This window comes from Monodelphis domestica, chromosome 2, assembly GCF_027887165.1.
Source record: "Monodelphis domestica isolate mMonDom1 chromosome 2, mMonDom1.pri, whole genome shotgun sequence".
Classification (NCBI taxonomy): domain Eukaryota; kingdom Metazoa; phylum Chordata; class Mammalia; order Didelphimorphia; family Didelphidae; genus Monodelphis; species Monodelphis domestica.
In genome coordinates, this window is record NC_077228.1 from 122,769,251 (window position 1) to 122,796,249 (window position 26,999).

The 26,999-nt window shown below is 36.6% G+C and overlaps 1 protein-coding gene across 1 annotated transcript in view; it reads left to right on the top strand.

Moving 5' to 3' along the window:
- KCNK2 (potassium two pore domain channel subfamily K member 2) overlaps nt 1-26,999 on the top strand; it is a 291,522-nt gene that overhangs the window by 85,203 nt on the left and 179,320 nt on the right. The gene's annotated exons all lie outside the window — the stretch shown is intronic.

Here is a 26,999-nt window from a genome sequence, read left to right on the forward strand (position 1 = left end):
CCCTCTCCAATGCTATTGACCCTTGAGATGTTTTCCAGTTTGTGTTTTGTTTTTTGCTTTTCTGAACAAAGCTCATTTGAATATTTTTATGTTCTAGTGTTGCCAATTGAAGGACAGTTATTTGAGGATCAGCTTTACTGGGTTTGTAGGTGTTCAACACCAGGTTAGTCACAGGATGAAGAACTTGGGGGCAACTGGATGGCACAGTGGATAAAACAGGACTTGGAGTCAGGAAGATATATCTTTCTGAGTTCAAATTTGGCCCCGGACACATACTAGCTATGAGATAGTCACTTAACCCTATTTACCTCAGTTTCCTTGCCTATAAAATGAGCTAGAGAAAGAAATAGGAAAACCACTCCATTATCTTTGCCACCCAAGTGAGATCATAAAGAGTTGAACATGACTAAAATGACTGTACAACAACAAAAATTCTTAAAGGCCATTAATTAATTTTAAAAACAGTTAAAATCTATATTAGTTGTAGGAGTAACACCACTGAAGATATTACAAATCCTTGGACATTGAAGTGAAATATTTTTGTATGGAATTGAGGTGATTTAAAAAAAATAACATTCTGAACAAACTCAATTTTACAGGTCAGGAAACTGAGTCATAGAAGTGATTTGCCTGAATTCACACAGGGAAAAAGATCCTTGACTCTAAAATTCAGAAGTCTTTGTGGTGTGGCCAACAACAAAATGATCCCAATTTTTTTTTCTTATTTGTATGTATACATAGCCCACAGAAACCAAACATCTGTGATTTTTGTCTTAGAAAAAGTTTGAAATCTCCTATAAATTAAGTTTATTCTAGATCATCATCCTCATTTTTGGGATATGGCTACAGAATTAAAGTTTTTAATCCAGCAGACAGACAAAAGAATATCTCTTTCCCTGGGAGATTCAGAAAGAAATTGCCCAAATTAAGCAGGCTGAGACTTGTTTAGTATTTTCTAGGGAGCTCTCCTTTAGAACAGAGACACTGCATGAAGTATTGTAGAAAGTCCTTCTTTTCTTTCCTTTGAGCCTGGCAAGAATCACTTGAGTCCCGTGTTCAAGAAGCAAAAGACAGGATAGTAATGATGGGGATTTGTGACATTTTAGTACTGTTAAGCTAAACTTCTTGTATTCTTAAATATTTTACCAAAGGTCTTGTTGGAGCAGGGTTATTAATACAGAAGTGTTGGGGCTGACATCCAGCTGTGGCAATTATGTTATTCATCCCTGAATTCCCTAGCAGTTTTAGCCAAAAAAGGTATAACCCTCCCTTCTCTTTTACCCTCTCATTCTCCCCATGTTTCCTGTGCTGGCATGCTATACAGCAGTGATGGTGAACCTTTTAGAGAGGGAGTGCTAGGCCCTTGCCCTGACCCCAACCCTAGACTGATTGCTGTGCCCACCCTCTACCAAGTGCTGTGTCCCTCCCCCCACCACATGCTAGTTACACCCCACCCTCTCTTACCCCACACAAGGGAGGAAGAAAATGCTTCCATTGTACTGCTTGAAGGAGGGGTGGGTGAAGTGAGAAATATCCCCAACAAGTGTAGAGGAGAGGGCAGTAGCCCTTCAGCTCTCTGATGCTCTGTTTCTCTTCTGCCCTGCCACCTGTGAGCTGCTCACCTTACCTCCTGTGCGTCCCCATTGGGCTGCAGGTGAAATGAAAAACTATTGTCAGGCATAGTGGAGAGGGGGAAGGGAGCAGCTCCAACCGAGTCCCTCTGCCTTTCAAGTAATGAATTCTGGGGTGGGGGGGAGTGCTCTGCATGCCATCTTTGGCACCCATGCCATAGGTTCTCCATCATTGCTATATAGTGTGATGGTACAGGGTTTAAGCATGTGAAGACTGCTTCGGCTGAACAGATGGAAGAAACCAATAAGAAGGTTCAACGGCTGAGATGGCGATGCAGCAAAGCACTGTGGAGTGCTTAGGGCGTGTTGGAGCACAAAGGACAACACGGCCATCCAATGCAGCTGAGGAAGTCTCCAGGTGTAAAGATTTTTCGTGCCACTGGACCCAGGCTTCCAACGCCGAGAGAGTGGGACTGTCTCTGTGCATCGACTTTTCCACTTAAATCTCCTTCATGCACAAGTGTCTTTGTGCACACTCATCTTATACACCATAGATGAAAATGCACAAAGACAATTGTCATCCTCGGTTACCGAGAGACTACTACTACTACTACTATGGGGTTTAAATGATAACTGTATCTTACCCTTAAGTCATGTGATTATTTTATTCACTTGTATTTGGGGGATAGATAAAGAATATCTGTGAGTGAAATATTAAGGACGTTTGGTGATATATGGTGTGACAGGCGTGTAAATTTACAAGAGGTCACAGATATAAAATAACTACAGAACTGATGAAGGAAATAGCCACATTCATTATAGCTCTAACCTATTTACCCAAATGCACATACACAAATGTATTTTGCTATACACAGAAGCATATTCTGCCTGGGAGAATTAATCTAGGGGCTTTCTGACTTGCCATTTCAGTTCTAAAGTCCTTCCTTCCTATAATCTTAAGTGAACCTTTGTTCACTTAAGATTCTTAGATGTTCACTTACTTTTTATATTCTAGGCTGTATTATAATGATTTCTGTTGGATGACCTCTTCTATAGTATAAGATCCTTTTACCTATTGATTTATTGAAGAGATTGGTATAAATTAAGCATTTTAAAAATCATTCCATTTTATTTTGTTTTATTTTTTAAAACCCTTACCTTCCTTCTTGGAGTCAATTCTGTGTGGTATTAAAGTGAACCTACAACCTCCCATCTCTAGGCCTGGTTCTCAATCCACTGAGCTACCCAGCTGCCCCCAAATCATTCCATTTTAAATGAATTAAAATTAATTTTTTAAGATCAACCCTGTGGGGAATTCTGTCAATGACCATAAAAAAGGTAGGGCAGTTCAGCTTTGGGAGTGGAAAGCCAACAATTGCTGTAGATGACTCCACTGACAGCGTTAGACTCTTTCTGCCATTGAGAGGCTGTCTGAAGGTACCCTACAAAAGCAAGAACTCCCATCTCTCAGTTGTTTTTGCCCACTTGTTTCAGTTGTATGTGACTCGTTGTCATCTCATTTAGGATTTTCTTGGCAAAGATATTAAAATGATTTGTCATTTCCTTCTCCATCTTGTTCTACAGATTAGGAAACTGAGGCAAACAAGGTTATTCAGTCCAGAGTCACACAGGCAATAAGCATCTGAGGTCAGATTTCAACTCTGGAACATGAATCTTCTTGATTTCAGCTCTGATCCTCTAGTCACTGTATCACCATAGAACATGACAAAAAGCTAAGCAATTATAACTGTCACAAAATGGATAGAATCTTTCAAGTTCTGTGCCAGTGGCCAAAGAACACTGACAAATCATTTCATAAAGTAAAAAATGGACCCTCATTTATCAAAATTTTCAAAGTTGAGTTTTTTTTAATATGAATTTTCTCAAATGTAGATGAACTGTCTGGCATATAGTAGGCATTTAATAAATGCTTGCTGATTGATTCAACAAAATGATCTGTAAACTGTAAGAAACATAGCACTGGAGAGGAACATTCAAGTAAAACTACCCCCCTAACTCACAGGAAAACTGACTCAGCCTTTCAGATTTTTCCAAAGGGCCACATTTGTACAGGTCTTGATTCCAAAACAGATCTCCTATAGAAAAAACAACCTAAGTGAGGGTAAGAAGACTCAGCATTTGTCAGATTTGTGAACAGGAGAGACACATGGAGTATGTTAAAGTAGTGAAAGCATAAAAGTAGCAGACCAAAATTCTTTTGTTAACTAGACTTGCAACGAGATGTACTGTGAATTTGGACAAGTCAAGACATCTTGGTGTTTCAGTTTTCTTTTTCTGTTCAGTGGGAATCAAGGGCCCTCAAGCTAGCAGGTGAAAAGGGCTTTGTCAAAGCAAGGTGCTGTCATAAAATTATTTAAGCAATTAAATAGCAAATATCTCTTGTACAAGTAATTACTTTGCTTGCACAAATATGCTATGACTTCATGGATAAAACTTGGATGGTGCTGCATCAGCAGTTTTTGTTCTGCATTTTAGATGTTGTTAGATGTCCTTGGAAGAAGAGCTTGAAGGGAAGTGAGGAAGTGCATGCCTCTTCTAAACTTGTAGCAGTTATTGAACTGGTTTCAAAAGACCTATATGGTTGCCCTTTTCCTTCTCAATGACATTAAAACAGAAAGCAAGATAAAAGTGGCACAACCCAGGAAGCTTTTCATGTGGATTCCAGACTGTTGTGCCCTCAGCAAAGTAGTCACTTGTGTCCCCAGTTGGTGCTCAGCTTATAGTGATTGGATGCTGATGGATTCTGGCTCAGATTTTGGCTGAGGCTTTTGAATCCTGATCCTAATTCGAGAGTTTCTTTTCCCAAACAAGAAGAATTTGGAGATAGCTGAGTAAGCCAAGGTAGTAGGGACGTAATGAGGAATTACTACCCCCTTTTCCTTGACCTTGCTTTTAGGGTGGAAGAAGGAGAGGTTGGGTAAATCATGTTAAAGCAGAAAGAACATTTCAAATGAGATCACTTGAGTTTGCGTCCTCATTTCACTATTTAAAAACTTTGTGATCCTGGGTGAGTGTTTATAATCAAACTCACTGACTTTATCCCTAATCTTACCCTTTCTCCAAACTTCCTTTTTTCTGTATAGGGAGCCACCAAATTCCAAGTCACTCAGGTCTGTAACCTTAGAGTCATCTTTTATTGTTTGTCCTCTTATACATCACTTAATTAATCAGTTGCCAAATCCTGCACATTCTACCTCCACAGTATATCTTCTACCCATGCCTTTATTTCCGTTTGGCTACAAAGAATAATAACTATTGTGCTTGAAGTTTTCAAAGTGTTTTACCTATTATCACATTTGTTACTCATAATGACCTTGTGAGATTGATGTTATTATTGTCTAGTTCTAATTCTTGTCACCTTTTCATTGGAATATTATAGTGTAAGGGGGAAAATAGGGGTTAATTATAAAAAGTTTGGATTGGATTATATTTAAAATATGGTGGCCGGGAATTTAATTAATTCCAAAGATTTTTATTTACAATTTATTTTAAAAATTTAGAAAGAGTGAAGTTAGAAAATCAATCAGAGGATAGGGTAAGCTATCTAGCCTAAGCACTAAGTAATTTACTCCCAGCCCATAGAGAGTTTCAGTCAACCTTGGCAAAGCTGAGGACCTGGGGAAAACTCTCTCAAGAGGTAGGCCTCTCCTGAGGCTACTTTCTTCAGAAAATATCCAGGAAAGGAATCAGTCTTTTCACTCACCACCTGTCAGTCCACAAGGAAGAGATTTAAGAATAGCCTCACCAGGAATAGTCTCAGGTCCAGTCAACATATTCTTCTCCAGTCTCAACTCCAAAAAATGAAGAACTGTGTCTCACAGGAAGTTGTAAGTTCCTTTTAAAGACACTTTCTTTTGCATCACTTCCTGTGCCTTCCCACTAATTTTATGTCCACCAATCACAGTTCAAGCTTTGTTTTAAGACTGCCCAGGGGCAGTTAGTTTAATTCTGATTCATCACCCACTATTGCACACATGGACCACAGACCTCCCTCACTCAAGTGTGAATGGGGTGTTTACACTTTTGGTGAATAAATCTAAAAATGGGCAGATCTCCCCACTCAACTTTTAAGTAGGGTGTTTATACTTTTGGTGATCAAATCTAAAAATGGGCAGGGGTTACAATTTCATCTTCACAATCAGGGGAGAGTTAATTAATTTCATTTTCACAATCAGAGGATAGTTAAATTTAATTTTCACAATAGTATACTTATAATTGATCTCCTTCCCTTTTGTCTTTCTAATCTATTCTTCAGACGGCAAAAAATGTCTTGCTAAGGCAAGAGTCTTACCTAGTTACTCCCTACTGAAAAGTCTTCAGTGATGCTCTGTTGCATCTAAGATAAAATGATAGCTTCATATTTAGGGCCTTTCACAATCTGACTTTGGCTTACTTTTTCAGTTTTCTTACTTTATATATTCTATGTGCCTGCCAAACTGGAATACTTAGCTATTTCCTGAGTTTGACATTCCATCTTCAGACCCTGTTCACTTGCAGGAGATATTTTCTATTCCCTTCAGGCCTATCTCCTTACCTCTAAATTGCATAATTCTTTCCTTTCTTCCTTCAATCACTAAATCAATCAATCAACATTTATTAAGCATAGACTCTGTATCAGGCATTATAGGCCCTGCCCTCAAGAAGCTTACAATCTAATGATTCATGGCTAATAGGTGTCACCTTTCCCATAAAACTTTCTCTGATCCCTCCTCCTATCAGTTGTTAGTATCATTGTTCTCTTCAAATTTTCCTAGAGCATTTTTATCTCTCCCTTGTCTTGCTCCCCCTACTATTTGTAGTTACAGACGTTTTTGTATCTTATAGTAGAACATAAGATATTGAGAACACAGATATTTATTTCAGCTCAGCCTTTGAATATGTGGCACACAGTGAAATAGGGTCAGAGATTTACTGGTTCATAGTAAGGATCTGTTGAATAGAATAAATCTTGATCTTCCTCAGTCTCAATTTTTCATCTCTAAAATGAGAGTAATCATTCTTATTTTTCCTGCCTCCATAATTGTTGTCATATGGGTCAAATGAGACAGGTAAACACTATTAAAACCATAAAGCATTACATAAATTTAAACTATCATTGTAGGATTTTTCAATCTCAATGTTGGGTTCAAAGTATTGTACTTTGGAAAATAGGGTCTGGGCTACATTTTGCCATTATATGTGGGCCTTGCAGAACAAGCACCTTGCCTGAAAGAGACTCTCTCCTACAGAGGGAAGCCATGTAACAGGATTCATGGCCTTGTGGTTAAATCCTAAATTGCCCAAGTTATGCAGATATAGTGTATAAGGGAAAGAATTCAAAATCTGAGATTGATGCAGATGAGATCCATCAAAAGAGGCAAAAGAAACACTACAGTTAATTACCAAAGAAGGTTGGCAAGACATTTTGGAATCTGTGCAATGCACTATTGGCTTTCTTTTTTGGGAAGAATATCAATGGAAAACACTAATCAGGTTTTTTTCCATATATCAGTCATCCAAAACCAAACTACCACAAAATTCAACTTTCCACTGTTTGGATAGATGTGAGAAAGGGGAAAAATAGGTAGTTTATACCACTTAGAGTTATATGTGGTTGTTAAAATATTTCCATAAACAAATTTCTAAAAGGAAAAGCAGCATATAATTGTGTGTATGTGTGTGGGGCATCTGGACAACTGCTAAAGGTCTTTCCTAAAAGATCATAGAATCACAGAATACAGGAGTTAGAAGGGATCTTAGAAACTATGTAGTACAAACCATATCTGAACAAGAATCTCATCTACAAAATCCCTGAAAAGTATTCATCCTTCATCAGATTTAAAATCTCCTGTGATGGGACCTTACTATTTCCCAAGGAAACCCATTCATTTTTTAAACCATTTCTAATTATTTAGGAAAAAATATCCTGCAATTTCTTTTTAGATTGTATTTTTCTACCCCACTGGAACCAAACAGACAATTCTCATCTTTCTTTCACTTGTCAGCATCTCAAATAATTAAACACAAGAAATTTTATTTCCCCTCTTCCAGGCTAAACATCCTCTATTCCTTCAACTGATCCTTATATGTCATGGAGTCCAATCTCCTTACCATTTTGGCTGCTATCCTCTGGATGCAGTCCCCGCTTGTCAATATCCTTCCTAAAATATGCCACTCAACTGAAAACAATTCTGCAGATGTGATCTGATCATGATAGAATATATCAAGGATATCACCTCTCTTGTTCAAGAGTCAGTGTCTCTCAATGTAACCTGGGATCATATTCACTTTTTTGTTTGTGGTGTCACAGTGTTTATTAATTCTGAGATGACCTTCAACTAAAATTCAGAAATATTTTTATTTGAATTTCAATTTTTTCCAGGTCTGTCCTGGCATTATGGAATTAAATTTTTGAACCCAAGTATAGGATTTTAAATTTATCCCTATTAAATATCAGTTTAGCAGATGCTATGCTATTGAAACTTTTTTGAATCCTATCGTCCAACATTTTATTTATTCCTCCCAATTTCATGAATCTGACTTTTTAATAAATATAACATCTAAGCCTCATATAAGTCATTAATAAAAATATTAAAAAGCACAAAGACGAAGGGAGATCCTAGGAGTTTACTCATAGATAACTTGTTCCATGTGGATATCAAACTATTAATGTGGATCTTTTGGGTATGATCATTCATCAAACTACCAGTATAACTAATTATAGCCCACATATCCCTATTTTGTGCTCAAAGACATCATATAAGACTTTAAGTGTTTTTCTGAAATGCAATTATCTCTACATCAATTAATGTAATGTAATCGCTAAAAGACTTGCTAAAGTTTTGAATGTTTAAATATAGTTTATACCCTGTGATCACCTTAGAGACAGCTAGGTGGCACAGTGGACATATTGCTGAATCAGAAGTCAGGATAATCTGAGTTCAAATTTGACCTCAGATAGTTACTAGCTATGAAACCCAGGCATGATACTTACCCTTTTTATGCCTTCCTGTCCCTATGTGGAAAAAGGAGTTAACAATAGCATATACCTCATGGGTTTGTTTTGAGGATTAAATGAGATAATATTTGTAAAGTGCTTAGCACAATGCCTAGCACATATTAAAGTTCTTCATGAAATTAATACAGTTCTTTTTCTATTTCTTTCTTCATTCCTTCTTTCCTTCCTTCTTTTTTATATAATGCCAATCTCTAATTGCATTGAGAAAAAGAGCAATATGGTTTTCTCAGTTAAGTCCATTGAGTCTATGTATGACCAATAGGTCAACTTAGTTTAGAGGCATCCAATCCAGTGTTGGAAGATATTGGTTTTGGAGATGAAGATTCCAGTTCAAACCAACTCTTTAAAAGGGAATCAATCTTTAGAGGGGAGGGAGGAAGAGTTGTTACCTCTCTCTTCTTCCCTTTCCTTTGCATGACATGTCCTTAGAGAGAAGAACAATAGGAGATAATGCATCCAACAGGGAGCTGATTGACACACAAAGAAAAAACATGGACAAACACAAACAAAATGGACAAACAAAAAAATCAGGATAGCCACCTAAGGAAGGAAGTAATTCAAAGAGTAATTCAAGTTCCAGAAAAAAAAATAATGACTATAAAACTAATGAACTTCTGGGAACTAAGAATTGTGAGTTTACACTGGTCTCAACATTCTCAATACTTTTACTATCATTGTATATTAAGTTTATTCCCACTCTCCCCTGGGATGTAACACATTCATTAGAGAATAGGTTCAGACTTTTTTGGGGGATCATTTTTAAATTTATACTTTCCTTGCTGTCAATGCTTAATAAATGCTCCTTCCAAATGCTGATTAAGTCTGGCTTATAATCAGAGAGATAGTAAATTCACAAGAATGGAATTTTTAGTACAAACACAAAAATTATTCCATTTGGAAGAAATATACAAATAAAAAAAGATTAATGTGGCTGCATAGGTAACTCATCGACTAACAGATTCTTTATAATATATGTGTAGGAGATGGGAACAAAGGTAGGAAGTAGAAAGGTAGATGAATTATCTTAAAGAATAGGATGAAAAGGATTAAAGCTCAGTATGAGCTGAGGTTAATGAGAGATAACAAGAAGAATCTTCTCTGTTTATTTGGAATGTTAAGCCTTTGTATCCCATTTAATCAAATGCTTTGACTTCTCTCTCAAAATACATTTGACCATGTTCAGCTTTCCTTTTCTTTTCAATCATAACTTTAAAGGTGTAATAGTCAATGCTTCACCAGAAGTTCCCATCATTTCTACTCTAACAACAAGTCACTTCTTATTGCTCAGAATATGGTTTACTGTTCTTTCTTTCATGCTTTGAAGACTTAAATTATCATTGGGGCAAGTAAAAATTTTAGCAAAATATAATAAATATAATAAAATTTCCCCCAAAGACAATTTTTCCTTTTAAATGTCTGGAAAGTTGTATATATTTTCAACAATCATTAGCTGAGCTATAGGTATATAGGCACTATTGTATTTTGGATAGGTGAAGGATCTTGAAATTGGGAGGGCCAGACTTTAAGTTTTGCCTTTGAAATTTGGAGTGGAAGGGAACAAGCACCTAATATATGACAAGAACTGTGCTAAGTACTTTATAACTCTTACCTCACTTGATCTTTATAACAGTTCTACTCAGAAAAAAATGTTTCTTGAACCTAAAAAGTGTATCATTCTTTCATTTTAAGCTGAAAAATTCTTGCCTTACTAATTTGTCTTTAAGAAGATGAAGGCATGAGAGAGGATACTCTCTTGGACCTGATACCAATCAATAAGGGGCAACTAGTTAATGAAGTCAAAATTGTAGGAAGGATGGGAATAGTTGGATTCTAACCTTTACACTTCTAAATTTACCTTAGATTATTTATAAGAAATATGTTGGGTAAAATAGAAGTGAGGTAAAATAGCATTCATTAGGTTTTTTTAAAAATGTAGACGTGGGGGCAGCTGGGTAGCTCAGTGGATTGAGAGCCAGGCCTAGAGACGGGAGGTTGTAGGTTCAAATCTGGCCTCAGACACTTCCCAGCTGTGTTACCCTGGGCAAGTCACTTAACCCTCATTGCCTAGCCCTTACCACTCTTCTGCCTTGGAGCCAATAGACAGTATTGACTCCAAGATGGAAGGTAAGGGTTTAAAAAAAATAAAAATAAAAATGTAGTCCTATAAGGAAATCACAGAACAGGAAAGCATTGTGGAAAACATTTAGTAGATCAGTAGAAATAGAAAAGGAATTCATATTGTCATTGTGGCTGAATGGAGAGAAAAGATATGGATTTCAAGACTATATCACAAATCTTTCATAAACACACAATATCTTAATAATGGAGGGATGGAATGACCTACACATCTGTGTTTCCTCTCTCTCCTTATTCTCCCTTTCTCTTTTCCCCTGTATCCCTTTCTTCCATTCTTTTCCTGAAACTTTCTCTTCTTCCTGTTTTCTGTCTTGTATCTTTTCTCCTCTCTGCTCTTTCTTCCTCTCTCCTATGTCCCAACCTCTTTCTCTTCTCATTCCTCTTTCTTCTCTCCCCAGAATGCAGCAGCCAATAATCTCTTGCTTGACCTTAATTATAATTTTATCCTTCAAAAGGAAGAATAATCAATAAAGGGGATTTACTTTCTGTTTCTAATTTTCCCCAAAAGAGGAACATTTGGTTTTTGGATTACAAACCATGGGAACATTTGGGGACAATAACCATTTTATCTTCATATTCACATGCACATTTCCATACACCACAATGATGACCACTGCAGAGCTGTAGTAAAATGAGCATTGGAGATAAAGTTTGATGACTTAAGTTTGAATAATCTCTCTATCCCTTAACAGCTGTCTGATTTCAGTCATGTCACTTAATCTCTTGGGATTTTGCTTTCTTTGTGTAGAATGGAGGGGCTAGAATAGATGACCTCCTGATTCTTTCCAGGTATAAATAAACTGTGATAAAATGGGAACAGCACTAATTCAGGAAGACACTGGTTAGGACACTTATTAACTGGGTTACCCTTGGCAGCTCACTTTCTAGTAATCTTCATATGGTTGCTCCCCGATTCCCACAACTTTGGAGCCTGATCCTAGTAAAGGGGCTCTGATGGATGAGCTTGATTTTAATAATCATCTAGTTTGATTTTGTCTAAGAGCTGGGGATTCCATGTTTTCTTCCTTTCTCTTTCCTGACTCTTTCTGTTTTATCATTACCCATTAAAATGTAAGTTTATTGAGGGCAAAGTGTCTTTTTAATACCTTAATTCCTGTGCATCAGTAGATAAGTGTTTATATATGATTTATATCTAAATTACTTGATTTTGTCATCTTTTTCAATCTGAAAAGTGTAAAGGGAACCTCAGAAATTTTTAAATTTGAATTTCTTTAATTGATGGTTAATTTTTTTCACATTGTCAGTAACTTGAAGTTCTTCCTTTGATAACTTCCTGTTCATATTGTTTGATCATTTACCTACTGTAGATAGTTCTTTTATATTTGAATCAATTTCTTATATATTTTGAGCCTTTATAATAGAAAATTGTTGAAAAGATTTTTCACAGTTTACTTCTTTCCCTTCTAATTTTAGATGCATTGATCTTATTTGTGCAGAAACTTTTAAATTCTATGCATTAAAATGTATATTTTACTTTCTATGATCCTCTTTAGTCTTTAGTCACCAACTCTTCTCTTATTCATAGTTGTAAAAAATATTTCTTTCCTTTTTCCTTTGATTTGTTTATGAAGCGACTTTTTCAACCTATTACATATCTTTTTTTGAATCTTCCTTGGTACATCTTGAGAATTATTGGTCTAAATCTAATTTCTTCCAGTTAGCTTTTCAGTTTCCAGAGAAATGTTTTTTTTTTTAATAGTAAGTCTTTAATTGAGAATTTGTGGCCTTTGGGTTTATCAAACAATGACTTTCTTCATTTGCTTTTGTATCTCTTGCACTTCTTTAAATTTCAATTTCCCAATATCCAAAAGGGGGGTAAGAAACACTTGGTCTGGCTACCTCAAAGGCAGATTTGAGTAAAGCACCGTGTAACCTTTAGAAGACTGGATAAATTTGTGGTTACTATTGTGATTCTATAAAGGGAGAAGACCTAGTGCTCAATATCCTGAGCACTATATTTATGTCATACTTATTTTTGAACATCTTCAGTTTTTCAAGATATTACATGCTCCTGGTTCTCTTCCTTCTTCTCTGACTGATTCTTCTCAGTCTCCTTTGCTGGATCTTAATTAAGGTCATGCTTTCTGGTCATGGTATCCCCTAAGCCTTTGACTCATAGCTCTTCTGTGTCTCTATCCCTAACTGCTCTTCTTACCTTTAGCCTCTATTACTGAACTTATTTTATAGATCTTACACTGGGTGTTCTACAGCCATCTTAAGCCCAACATGTCAAAGACACTTCATTATCTTTCCCCTAAATTACTGTTGAGAGTACTGACATTTTCAGTCATCAAGGCTCATAACCTAGTAGCAACTTCAATTCTTTTCATCTCCCATATATAGTCAATTGCCAAGTTCTATCATTTCTACCTCTGCAATATCTCTTGTATATGACCCCTTTGCTGCTCCAACACTGCTACCATCTTTTTGCAGGTCCTCATCACTTCATACTTGTACTATTGTAATAGCCTGCTGGTTGGTCCCTGCTTCCACTCCATGTTATTTTCCACATAGCCTTTATTAAAAATAGCATTTCTATCACTGCTAGTTATATGGTTATCTTAAGATTTCTTCACTATTTCCTACTTTTCTTGCATGTGGTAAACAATCTTTTCTTGCTTGAAAATTCTGGCATCTCTTTGGTCCCTCAAGTCCTCATCCCATCTAAGCAACATCTCCAAATTTCCATTTGTTTGTAGAGCAGAGAAGATTTACAGATTATGAGCTCAGGAAATTAAAGAGGTCCTAAACTTACTCAAATTAAAACCAGAACTGGTTTTTACTACTTAATAACTCTGTGATTTTGGGCAAGTCAATTCTTAAGCCTTAGTTTCCTCATCTGTCAAATCAGAGAAACACTATTTTTATGAGCTCTCTCACAAGGTTGTTATGAGAAAAATACTTTGTTAGATTGTAAATCAGTATAGAATTGTGAGCTATCATTATCATCATTAACATCATTGCTATTACCCTTCTGTTCACATTCATTGGCTCAGATTACCAGTTCCACTGGCTCTTCTAGATGTGATTCATCAGCTTAAGTGCCCTAGAGCTGTAGTTCACTGAATATTGTAATATAAGGGGTGGTTAGTTTGTACTTGAGGGGTTCAGACTTTCAGTATAGATAAGGGGAAGAAGAGAGACCCCCTACTCAAAGTAGGGTTCAGGGGAGACAGCTGATGTTTAGGGTTGGCTCAGAGAAAGGAGAGGGGGTTTGAAGATTCTCCCCCTTCTGCCTTCCCTCCTAAGTTAAAACTGCTTTACCAATTCACTCTTGTCCCTCTTGTCCCCACTCCACTACTCAAAACCAAAGGGTCTCCCCTTGATCTGTTCACTCACACTCAACTTGGGGAACAGATAACTTTTAATGTCAACTCAATCAGGTAATACAAAAGGAATAATGAGCAGGGAAGAAAAGGGAAAAAGAAGGTGAGGAAAGGGGGTCCCTGTCTCTATCTAAACCCTTTCCTTTCTCTCCTCAAGTTTTGGGGGAAATCAGACCTTGGCAGCCTGAGCCCCCTGAAAGAAAATCAGGTGGACTCACCCCTGGGCAACAGGAGCTGAGGTAAAGTCTGCTCAGGTTTCTCTTCAGGAAATCCCTTCAATTGGGAAGTGTTGGTGGGAAGGATTTCCAGTCACCAGCAGGAAAAAAGGGGGTAACCCTCAGGAGAAAGTCTTTTTACCAGCTTCTCTCTTTGGCTTCTCAAGACAAAGAGCCACCAACTCCTCTATCAGCCAGAGTCTTCTCCTCTCCTCAGGCCCCTCCCCCATCGAGGTGATCAGTTTCACACAGTCTTCAACCTGGAACTTTATTTTTAGTGCCAGCCTCTGTCACAAATCCTCCATTTTCTATTGTTCACATGGTGCCACTCTGGCCCATGCCAATAACTTACCTTCTATGTCTATTCTAATCTATGTTACCTATTGTTCCTATCTAACCTCCCCACTCCCAGAATATTAAATCTTATCCTAATCTGTCTATTTTATAATCATATTCCTATCTTATGCAAAGACTGAATTGTGGGAAAAGGGTTAGGATTATGTGCCAAAAACGTTTTTACAATATAACAATTTATTAATATAAATGTCATTCCTATTTCAATCAATATAAAATTTGACTCAAGTAAAATTAAGCTATCCTATGCTTTATGTAACAATTCATAACAATTAGATATATGTATATATATTAACTTGTATTTAATGAAATCTGGTTTATTCTGTCCCTGTTACCTCTCTAGTTACAACATTCCTTTTTCTACCCCAAACTATTCTGTCCCTGTCTATTAATGAATGATTAGTATGTTAACTCTTTCCTTTCCATCTATATTAGTGGATTAGATTGTTATTATGCTACATGTGTACATGTCTGTTACTTGTACACATTTACATATGTCACATGTTATTTATATACATATATATATATAACCTCTGATAGTAGAGATTTATTTATAGATATACAGTTTATGGGCTGTTCTTATTTCTGGCACAGCCCCTAATGTCAGTGTGAAATTTTTTTGTGTGTTAGATATGTTGTGGTGGATGCATTTTTATTCCAATGTGCATGTGAATGTACTTCCCTATATGTGAAATTAATGTGATTGGTGATTAATCTCATGTGACCCATTTTCCTGAAGTTCATTCCCCATAATGTCTTTGATTCAAAGTTCTTTCCAGTTGTCAGTGTGTCTTCCATCCTTTGGTATTGCTTGAAGTTGGTCACCAGTCCCATACCTTCTCCTTTACAGGATACAAACTTGCCTGTTGTCTCACCTTGAAAGATGATCTCAGGTATCCGGAACTACAGCATCATGAGTGTGTGTAAGATTAATGTGTGTGTGCATGTAAAAGTGAATATGTTGATGCATGTGAGTGAAACTTTATACAGGATATTTGTGCCATCTTCCTGTGTGCAAGTGAGACTTTTTTTTTGTAATGAACATAGGCATCTTAATGTGTGATTGTAAGACATTTATTATATTCCCATGTGGTTGATTGTAGAGGTTAATGATAGTTTAGTCTAAACTTGAGATGGATATTTGTATATATGTTTACTAATTCTAAGGGATTCTAAATCCACCCAGGTTCCACAAGGAATTGCTTCTCCTGTGTTTCACTGGCTACACTAATCCTCTCTGATCTAACTAAACCAAATTTGTACTATCTGTGTTGGGCATTATTCTATTTCAGTTTCATTGTCTCTGCTTAGTATCTCTATTTCTTCTTGTGCGATTTTGTTGGATTCATGGGCTCTATATTTATCAAGGGTTGTTCTTGGGGCGTTTGTGTTTGAATGAATTCTTGGGCTTCTATTAAGTTGTCTTTTGGCATGTTATCATGGACATTGTGATGTTTATATCATGTTATTGCATTATTGTATTCTATTCTCTAATTACACATTACAAATAATATCAGGAATGTTAAGATCATTTGTGAACTGAAGCATGCAATAAATGCTAAAGAGGACAAAAATTTTTTTTTTCAAATTATGTTGGGGATGAGAAAGGATCAAAGGAACAAAATATCAAAGAAAGAGCAAATATTTACTTGTTTGGGTTAAGTAGGAATATAATATAAAGAAAGATTATATCATAATATAATAGAAAGATTTAGATTTTTATTTTTTTAATTTAAATTAATTTATTTAGTCAACTTAGAACATTATTCCTTGGTTACAAGAATCATATTATTTCCCTCCCTCCCCTCCCCCTTCCCGGGGCTGACACGCAATTTCACTGGGTATTACATGTGTCCTTGATCAAAACCTATTTCCATGTTGTTAGTGTTTGCATTAGGATGTTCATTTAAAGTCTATATCCTCAACCATATCCCCTCCACCCATGTATGCAAGCAGTCGTTTTTTCTTCTGTGTTTCTACTCCCACAGTTTTTCCTCTGAATGTGGATAGTGTTTTTTCTCGTAGATCCCTCAAAGTTGTTCAGGATCACTGCATTGCCATTAATGGAAAAGTTCATTACATTCGATTGTACCACAGTGTATCAGTTTCTGTGTACAATGTTCTCCTGGTTCTGCTCCTCTCACTCTGCATCAATTCCTGGAGGTTGTTCCAGTTCCCATGGAATTCCTCCACTTTATTATTCCTTTGAGCACAATAGTATTCTATCACTAACATATACCACAATTTGTCCAGCCATTCCCCAATTGAAGGGCATCCCCTCATTTTCCAATTATACATATATATATATATATATATATATATATATATATATATATATATATATATATATATATATATATATTAGATAGACCCTCTGGTCCAACTTCTTCATATTAGAGAGGATGAAACCAAAGTCCAGTGACCTGCCCAAGGTCATATGGGCCACAGTGAAGGAACTACCCATTTCCACTTCTGGTTATCCCTTTATCACAGTGACTTAGTAACTTTTCTTCTTTTGAAGTTAATTCAATCCAAATTTATCTCAATTTTCTGATGATTTTTGTCTTCTAGTCTCCAGGACACTCTCCTTCCTTTCAGTTAGTTCAGGGCCTGGCTCACATTGGTCCTCTCATCATTTTAAGGGACTTAAATTTCCCATTTCTTTAACTTACTCTTTTATCATGACCTACTCTTCCACCCCACCTCAACCACACATGAAGATGCTCATATCTTTTATTTTGTCATCACCCCTGAATGTCCCACTTCTGCATTAATGAACTCTGAAATTCCTTTATTTGGTCACACTTTATGGTAATTTCACCTTTCTCTATGCCTGATAACTTATTCTTCATATTCACTGCAATCTCAAATTCTTTACTTCCTAGCTCTTAAACTCTACATCTTTCTGTTGTTTTGAATCCTTTACCCTATTATGCTCTCAATTCTTTGCCTTAAAGAGGCTCAGCTCTGGATTACTCCTACCAACTGTTGCCTTCACTCCTTCCAACATATGTATATACTGCTTTGTAAAGCTAGAGAACATTACCAAACCAAGTTAACTTGGACTACTAGAAATTCATGTCACAAAATCTCAATTGGGCATTCACTGTGATAAGGCAATCCATTTAAATCTCCCTTATTGGCACATCATCTCACTCACTACAACAGCTGTTCCAAATCTTTTCATCCCTTCTCAAACATTCTATAGCGCTTCTTCCTTTAGCCTCTCGGCTAAGAATCTTACCTGTAGCTCTCTGAAAAAACTGAGATAATTCGCCAAAACTTACCTCTTCTCTGTCTTATCTATTACTCATGACTAAATTCCACAACTATCTCCTCCTTTACCTGTCTCACATAAAGGGGTGACTCTTCTCCTTGCTAAGGTAAATCATCACCTGTATATATATATATATATATATATATATATATATATATATATATATATATATATATATATATGATCCTGTTTCCTCTTTGCAATTCTCTCACTAATCTTCAATTTCTATTTGTCTATTGGCTAAGTTTCTACTGTCTACAAATATACTCAAATCTCTATCACCCTTAAAAAATTCTCACTTGATTCATCCATCCTTGCCAGTGATAATTTTATACCTATATTTTCTCCTTTTTCTGTGTCTAAACTTCTTGAGAAGATTTCCTACAATAGATGCTTTCACTTTCCTTAACTCTACAGGCTGTCTTCTGACCTCATCATTCAATTGAAATGCTCTCTCAAGAGTCAGCAGTGATCTCCCAATTGCCAAATGTAATGGCCTTTTCTCAATTTACATCTTTACCTTTTTTTGTGGACTTTGCTGCTGTTAATTACTCTCTTCTCCTTGACACACTATTCTTTCTAGTTTGTTTGTTTTTTGTGGAACTGATCCCTACAGGTTCTTCTTCTTCCTGTCTGGCCATTTCCCAATCCCCTTTGCTGGCTCTTAATCCAGTTTATGTCTTCAATTCCTCTATATTATTTTCTTTGGTGATCTTGTCAGATCTCACAGATTGCTATCTATGCATATGACCCTCAGATTTATTTATGCAGTTTTTATTTCCTCTCACATATTCAACAACTTATTAGGCATCTCAAATTGTATGTCCTAGAAACATCTTGAATTCAAAATGAATTCATTATATTTCTCCAGAGAAGCTCATTTAAAATTTTCCTATTATTGTTGCTGAATACCACTATTCTCCCAGTCACTCAGACTTGCAACTTATGTGTCTCTTCACTCTCTTATTCTCTGTGTTCAGTTGTTGTCTAGGTCTGTCAATTTTACCTTTCTAACATCTCATTTATGTCCCCTTCCTTTTTTCCCTGATACTCCTATAGCACCTTAGTACTCTTATCACCCCATTCCTGGACTATTGCAAACAATCCAAGTGAGTTGACCTCACTTCCTCTGCTCTCTCCATTCTAGTATATCCTGCCATGCTGCTGCCAAATTAATCTCACCCTCATTCAGTCCAATCCAGTGGTTCTAGATTGTCTCCAAAATCAAATATAAACCCATCTGTTTGACTCTAACAGCTATCTTCACCTCTAGTCTTTTCACACCTGACTGAACACCACCCCCACTTACTTTATAATACAGTGAAACTGGTCTCTTTGCTTTTCCTTGAACGCTACTATCTTTCAATTATGAGCATTATCACTGGTTGTACCCCATTTCTGGAGCTCTTTACTTCCTCATCTCTGACTCTGTTCTTTCCCAATTTCCTTACACTGAATTAAAAGACCTTCCTGTTACACTTCCCCAGCCCTTTGATGCCTCTGAGACTCTCTCCAATTTATCCTATAGATGAACTCCTTGTACATAGTTATTTGCATATTGGTTTCCCTCCTTAGGCTATGAGCTCCTTGAAAGCAAGAACTATTTTTTTGTTTTATGTTTGCTTTTCATTATTTCCCCAGTGATTCTTTTGGTACCTGGCAACCCAATAAAGGCTAAATAAATGCCTGAAAAAAAGAACACAACAATTCAACTCTTGTTTTGCATCTGTTTCCCTTACCAAAGAGAATGATCTTTGCACTTAGGAAATATAGGGCAAAAAAGAATGGTTAGGAAAGTGAAGCCCAAGATAAGTGAGAGGCCGGTAAGAGAGCACTTAGCTGTCCTAATTTAGTAAAAGTCACCTGGTCCAGGTGAACTAAAGGTGGAACTGCAGATGAGATTGATGAACCATTATCAGTAATCTTTTGAGTCAGTCATCAGCTAAATTGCAAGCTTTTATTGAGTGGCTTTCTATGTTATAGACAATATGGTAAGTATTGAAGATGCTTATATGAAAAAAGGCAAAAAGTGTCTCTCCACACAAGGAATTTGATTTGTGATTATGAAGGTAAGATGAAAACAACTATGAACAAACATAAGTCATAGAGGAGAAATTGTAGGTAGAATTATAATGAAAGCACTAGTAGGGAGATCAAGAAAGGCTTCCTATAAAGGATGACATTTGAAAAGAATCTTGAACTCAGAGAAGCCAGAAAGCAGAAGATGGAGAGTTTTCTATGTATAGGGGATGGAGGAGGAATAAGCCACTGAGTAGGCATAAAGTGGAGAGATGGAGTAGTAGAGTGCCTCAGAGCTCTCTCTTTACTCTGTTCATTATATTCTATCATACTTTGAATGATAGCACAGCATTATTCATAGTAGATCACCAGGTGAGTACCCATTTCTGAATCATAAAGTAGAGGAAGTGATTGTATGAGAGACTGATGGTTTCTATGGTAAGCAGCATTTCTTGCAGTGATGCACAGGATCAATCTGTCTTTTAATATTTATTGAGCTCTTCTTGTGTGTCAGACACTATGCTAGATATCGAAAGGAAGGCAGACTCATATATGCATATTTTCTCCTCCACTAGAGTGTAAGTTCCTTGAGAGCAGGGACTTGATTTTTTTGTTGTTATTTTTGGTTGGGGAGAGGTAGCCTTCTTTTGTATTGCCTGGCATAGTGGGCATTTTATAAATTCTTGTTAATGTGACTTGTTAAACAATCCCTGTCCTTAAGGAGGCCATATTTGACCTCGTGACATAGTATGTATGTAATAATACATCCAGAACAGACAGGAGGTAGCCTTATGAGGAAGGCAGGAGAAGTGGGACAAGGAGAACAGCAATGACTCCTTACAGAAGATGGATTTGAGCTGAATTTTGAAAGAAGCGAGGCAAGAATAAGCGTTTTAAGTGCCTATTGTGTGTTTTTACAAATATCTCATTTGATTAAAGATTTCAGAGATATTAATTGGAGAATTGTGTTCATGTTAAAAATACCTTGGACTTTAAACTCAATTTAAATGAACAGTGTGTTTGGGCTGGCAAAATTGCTGGGAATGTATCCATAATAATAGAGGTATAGTATCCAAAACCATGAAGGTGATAATTCTATTGCATTTCCCCTAAGAAAACACATCAGAAGTATTGAAATCAGTTCTGGGCATCATTTAAGTAGGACATTGACAAACTTGTGCAAATATGGAAAAAGAGAAAGAGATTCATAACAATCTAATTTCAAACAGTTGGAAATATTTAGGTTGGAGCAATTTTCAAATATTTAAAGGGTTTCTTTGTGAAAGAGAAGTGAGATTTCTTCTTGGTTCAAGAGATAAAGCTTTATGATGGAATTGACAAGGAGACATGGAAATCTATACTCTTAAAAAAAAGCAAACCCCTAAAACTTCTATTATACAGAACTGTCCAAAGATAGGAATGGATTGCCTTGAAGAATGATGGAACTGAAGGACCTTCAGCAGAACCTAGATGACCAAGTTGGGAATGTTATAGATATAATTCATAATTTAGGGAGCACTTGAAAAACCCCTCAGAATTCCCTTCCAGTTTTGACATTCTGTGATCCTAACACACTTTAATTCCAACTAAGGGAAGAACATTTCATAGCATCTTTTAAGGTAAAACAATACACGACAGAGGAGATGAAGAAATGGATATGTGAATAGAAAGATCTGGAGTACTGGAGACTTCTTTGCCTTGAGGCACTTTGATCATAAATTTAAATCTCCCAATCTGTGCCAGATATTAGCTTTAATTTAGAAGAGTAGAACAAGTGACATAGATTGTCTCTATAGGATAATGGGGGGGGGGTGGTACAGAGCTTTGGCTACAACAAAACAAAAGCAAGAGGAACTAGCACCAGAGCTTTTTTGAACATTCTGCTTCTCTGGGACACACCAGTAAGGTCTTTGTAATGCTCTAGACTTGCTATTGGGTTGAGGTTGATTTTCCATGGACTTGGGGGGTAGATTTTTGACTTTGCTTATTGTGTTTCTTCTCCTCAAATTTTAATTGCATGGTTTTATATAATGCTGTAGTTCCTGTTCTGGGCACAAACGTTTTCCTGGTGGGTGCTTTAAAATTCCATAAATAAATTTGCATAATTGGCTATGGCAGGTTTAGCATGATGTTTATATATCTTGTATTTCTTTGGATCGAAGAGGCAGCTTGTGTGGATTGGTGAAAATACTAGAGACAAATCTTTTGACCTCAGCTATTATTTCATCATGCACATTATCTGATGGTGGGGTTTGTGGTACTGACAGAGGAGATAAACTATATTTTGATTGTATGATTGGGAAAGGACATAAGTGCTTAGTGTTGATATTGACACTCAAAACTGCTCAAAAGTCATTTCTGGGGGCAGCTGAATAGCTAAGTTGATTGAGAGCCAGGTCTAGAGATGGGAGGTCTTGGGTTCAAATCTGGCTTCAGACAGTTCCTAGCTGTGTGATCCTGGGCAAGTCACTTGACTCCCATTGCCTAGCCCTTACCACTCTTGCCTTGGAGCCAATAGACAGTATTGACTCCAAGACAGAAGGTAAGGGTTTAAAAAAATGTCATTTCCAAGTTCAGTACTTGAATCTATATCCATAGCATTCAGTATGAACTAATGTCCATTTGTTGAGCACAAGTACCACCCTATGTGGTATTTGCCAACTCTCTGTGGTTGATAACACTGAAAGGAGTGAGGATATTTTGATGGACTAAAGCAAAGGCATGCAAGAAATATGTCTTAGTGATGGTGGAATCATTCTTGTACACAAGGAAATCATAAACCTCCCATCTTCTGGTGAAAAAAAGATTGGAGAAAGTCTTAAAATGTGTAAATTACAGGAGAGTCACTGGGACTTTGCCTGATGGCACCAAAATTTAGAAGGCAATGACAGAAGTCACATTCCTTCTGTAGGAGTGAAAAAAACTGAGATTAGCAAAACGAATGTGTTAAAATATGAAATTGTTAAAGGACTACTTCCTCTTCCCCCTCCCTTTATAGGTGGACCCCAGGTGAGCTACCCCTTGACACAGTACCATGCTGCTCTTTCCTTAAATCTCCCTTCCCCACCCCATGGATGATTACTTTCCCAAAAGACATTTTAAGGAGCCCTCAAGTCTTTGCTCACAATGGAGAGTATCCTGGTATCTCTCTCCCCAGTCTATCATTCCATGGTATACTAGAGTTTCTCTCCATCAGTCATTTAATCAACAAAATTTATCTTAAACACTGATTTGAGCATATATTTCATGCTTTGCAAGGCACCAAAATATCTGGTATTTAAGGGTATTTGAAGCACTTGCTTTGTGTGGCAAGTTTTGGAGTACTATCCTGAGAGGCAGTGATAGTTAATATTCATTTATGAATCAGCTGCCCATCCAGTGCATATACTTGAGAAGCCAGAGGCTCACAATTGATTGAGTTTTAGAAGAATTGTATCAATACTTGTGAACTCTGTGAACTATTATTTTCTACCTGGTGATATATTCATGAATATTGGCTCTTTACTGGTTATTTGGTTTGCTCTTTGACTTAATTTCCAGGAAACTTTTGCTTTTGTCTTTCCCACACTCCTACAAGACTGTATTTCTTGGTTGCAACCATAGATATGAAATTAGTGAATGATTTTTTCTTTGGTCTTCTCATTTCTTGAAGCCACTTTAAAAAAGTGATTACTGTGGTAGACTGGTATTTGGGACCCAACTGTCCCTACCCCACAATCCATCTGTACAAAGGCTGGGATTGGTTCTACTCAGGAATGGAAAAACAAACAATAACAACAACAAAAACCAAAACAGGAAACCAAAAAATAAACAAACAAAAAACAGGAGACCAATTCTAAGATTTTAAATCGTTTATATAGCAGGGAAGGCAAAGCACTCATGAAATAGGATGGCAATAATTATGGTGAAATGTAACAAATGAAAATGATATAGTACTGATTGAATGGAATCATAGACTCAAGATTTAGAAAGGTCTTAGAAATCATCTAATCCAACCCCACTCAAAAGGCAGAATTATCTTCTATAAAATCTCTTGTGCATGATTAGCCAGCTCCTTCCTGCACACTTCTAGTGTCAAAACATTCTTTACATTGTGAGCTCCTGCACTGAGCCTTTGGGATTATTTTTACTAATCTAATTGTAGCAAAGCCATCCCTTGTTTTTAAGATAAAATCTGAGCTTCTATAATCTTTGTCCATTGACTTTAGCTTTGCCCTAAGGAATGATACAGAATGAAAATCTCTCTTCTTCCACATGATGGCCCTTGAACAAATATAGGAATTTAATTGGGAGATGTCTGTTGGCATTTTAGGTAAATGGGTGCTCATGTAATTGTAGGAACAAGAAGCTGGAAAGAACATCAAAGAGTTCTGTGTTTGAATTCTGAACATACAAAATACTGTGGTCTAAATTATAATCTATATAACGATCAGATTTAAAAACAAACCAATTTTTAAATATCTTCTAGCCTTGAACTGTTCAATTCTTTGTTACAATCTCTCTTTTACATGAGATTTTTCCACCTTTACACTTAAGCGGACTATCTACTTGCTTTCTTTCTGTCTCTTTGACCCCTTACTTTGTCCTAGAAAGCAAGCATTAAGTGAGGTTGACCTACTCTTCACAAAGACATAGTGCCTGCAAGCCTCCACTTAGTGATCTTTTAGGTGACTACAAAATGCTGCTGTTGCAAATGGTTGGAAGACAAGAATAGGATGGTCTATAGAAAACTGAATTTACTTAAATTCAAAATACAGCACAAACCACCCAGATTCTGAGCTTCCAATGAAGAGCTTCATGTTTGACAGCATTTGGTTTGCCTGGTCTTGAGAAAAGCTTCCACTGAATTCATTTTAGGGAGGCAGTAAATGTCAGTGGAGGATTTACCTGTGATTGCCACAGGTAGAAAATGTTAGATAATAAAGTGTAGACTGATAGCTTAATGTTCATTTCCTCAGGGTAGCAATTTGTTATACTGATCTTGGAAAGAAGCAGGGAAATCCTGGAGTGGAATTTCCTATTTGTAAACAAAGTACATTATAGTGTTTTGTTTTGTTTTTTTGTAGATTCCATATCTGAGTATAATTTCACAAGATCTTTCCCTCATCAGAATTAAAAGCATTTTAAAATCTTATATCTCTATCATATTTGAATTAATGTTATGTTTATTCCTATACTGAATTTAATATATCGTTCCAGCTAGGGTATAACAAGATCCTTAATGACCCTTTGTCCAGTATGTTTTCTCCAGTGCCTTCCATAGTATTTTTTACAAAGGAGGCATTTAAGGCTTGTTGAGTGAATGAAAAAATTTCATTCCAAGTTCACTTCCTTATTCCTTTGTGATTTATTATTAGGTTTTTTTCTAAACATGTGATTTCATCATTGTAGAGAATTTCTGATGTGGAAGCTCATTTAATTTAAGAAATGGGCAACCTGTATATAGTTTATAGTCTTAGAAAACTGCCTGAAAGAAGTGAGAAGTGACTTGCCCTGACTCATATCAATAATAAAGATATATGAAAAGTGGGATTTCAATATAGGCCTCCCTGATACTAGGGTAAACCCTAATTCTACAACAATATGCTGCTGCCTCTAGTCTTAAATGTGGTAGGTACTTAAAAAATGTTAGTTCAATATAATTATTATTATTTATTTTTTATATAATAATACTTATTATTAATATCTAACACTTAAATAGAAATTTAAGGTTCACAGAGCACTTTACAAATTTTATTCTATTTAATAAAACCATCCCAGGATATAGGTATTATTATTTTCATTTTACAGATCTGGAAAGTAAGGCAGATAGAGGTTAGGTTACTTGAGTGGAGTCACACAGTAAGTGTCTAAGTCTGGACTTGAGCTCAGTTTTTTCCTGACTCTTGATTCTTTGCTCTATCCACTAAATCATCCAGTTGCATCCTATGGCATTTTTTTTGTTTTCTTATTCAATTTTTTTAAAGCTTTTACCTTCTGTTTTGGTAGACAGAAATTAGCAAGGTCTCGGCCAACAGGGTTAAAGTGAGTTGCCTAGAGTCATGCATCTGGGAAGTGTCTGAGGCCAGATTTTAACACAGATCCTCCTGACTCCAGGAGTGGTGTTATATCCACTGTGCTACCTTCCTGCCCTTCTATGGCATTTTTGAATTACAAAGGTCATGCCCATTTAGACAACCATATGAATAAAATTTGAGTATCAAAATCAAATATTTTCATTTTTCATTTTGAAAATGAGAGTGAATGTTGTGAAAAAGAATTCTTTACACTATTGTCTATCCTGAGTTAACACTAACTTAAGTACCTCACTAGATTTGTGAAGACAGGATGAACTCTTCCTTGTCTGCCTTTTGATTGAATCAACACAAACTTGAACTAGGTGGAGGAGCTCCCAAACCACTTAGTGAATTCACACCCTCAGGAACTCAATCAGCTAGGATGAGTATTTACCTCTCCAGAAGGTGAATTTTAGAAAATTCACACCCTTAGATGAGGACTTAACCTTTAGAAGCTGAGAAATCAATCCCACAGATACTTCCCCCTTGGGCAGTGCTAGACAATTTGGAAACTGTGATTGGCCCCTAGGAAGGGGGAGAGGACAAAAAAAACCAGCATAAAAGACATGAAATCCTTCAGCTTGAAGTAGATTGTCTTTGAGAAGATAGTCTAAAGAGTGTCTTCTGGAGATAGTCTTCTGACTGGGCAGAGTCTTCCAGGGAGCTTCGCTGGAGACTGGACTGTGGTTTTGATCGTGGGCTCAGCTTCAACTTAGACTGACTCCTGGACTAATTCCTTGGGTGAGTGAAAGTTTGACTCTCTTCCTAGTTTCCTAAGAGTCTAGCTTCCATCTTGGAGGAGGCCACATGGTTACTCACTACTGGCCCTTCTGGCTGAGGACTAGTATAGGTTTTTTCCTAACCTCTTTCACATTTCTCTACTTTATTGTTTCCCCTCTATTTTGGTAAACTTCTGATTTAAGACATAATTTTGGCGACCATGTTATTTCATATAATTTAAGCCCAACCATTACATTTAACCTTTACAATGTTGATACATATAATC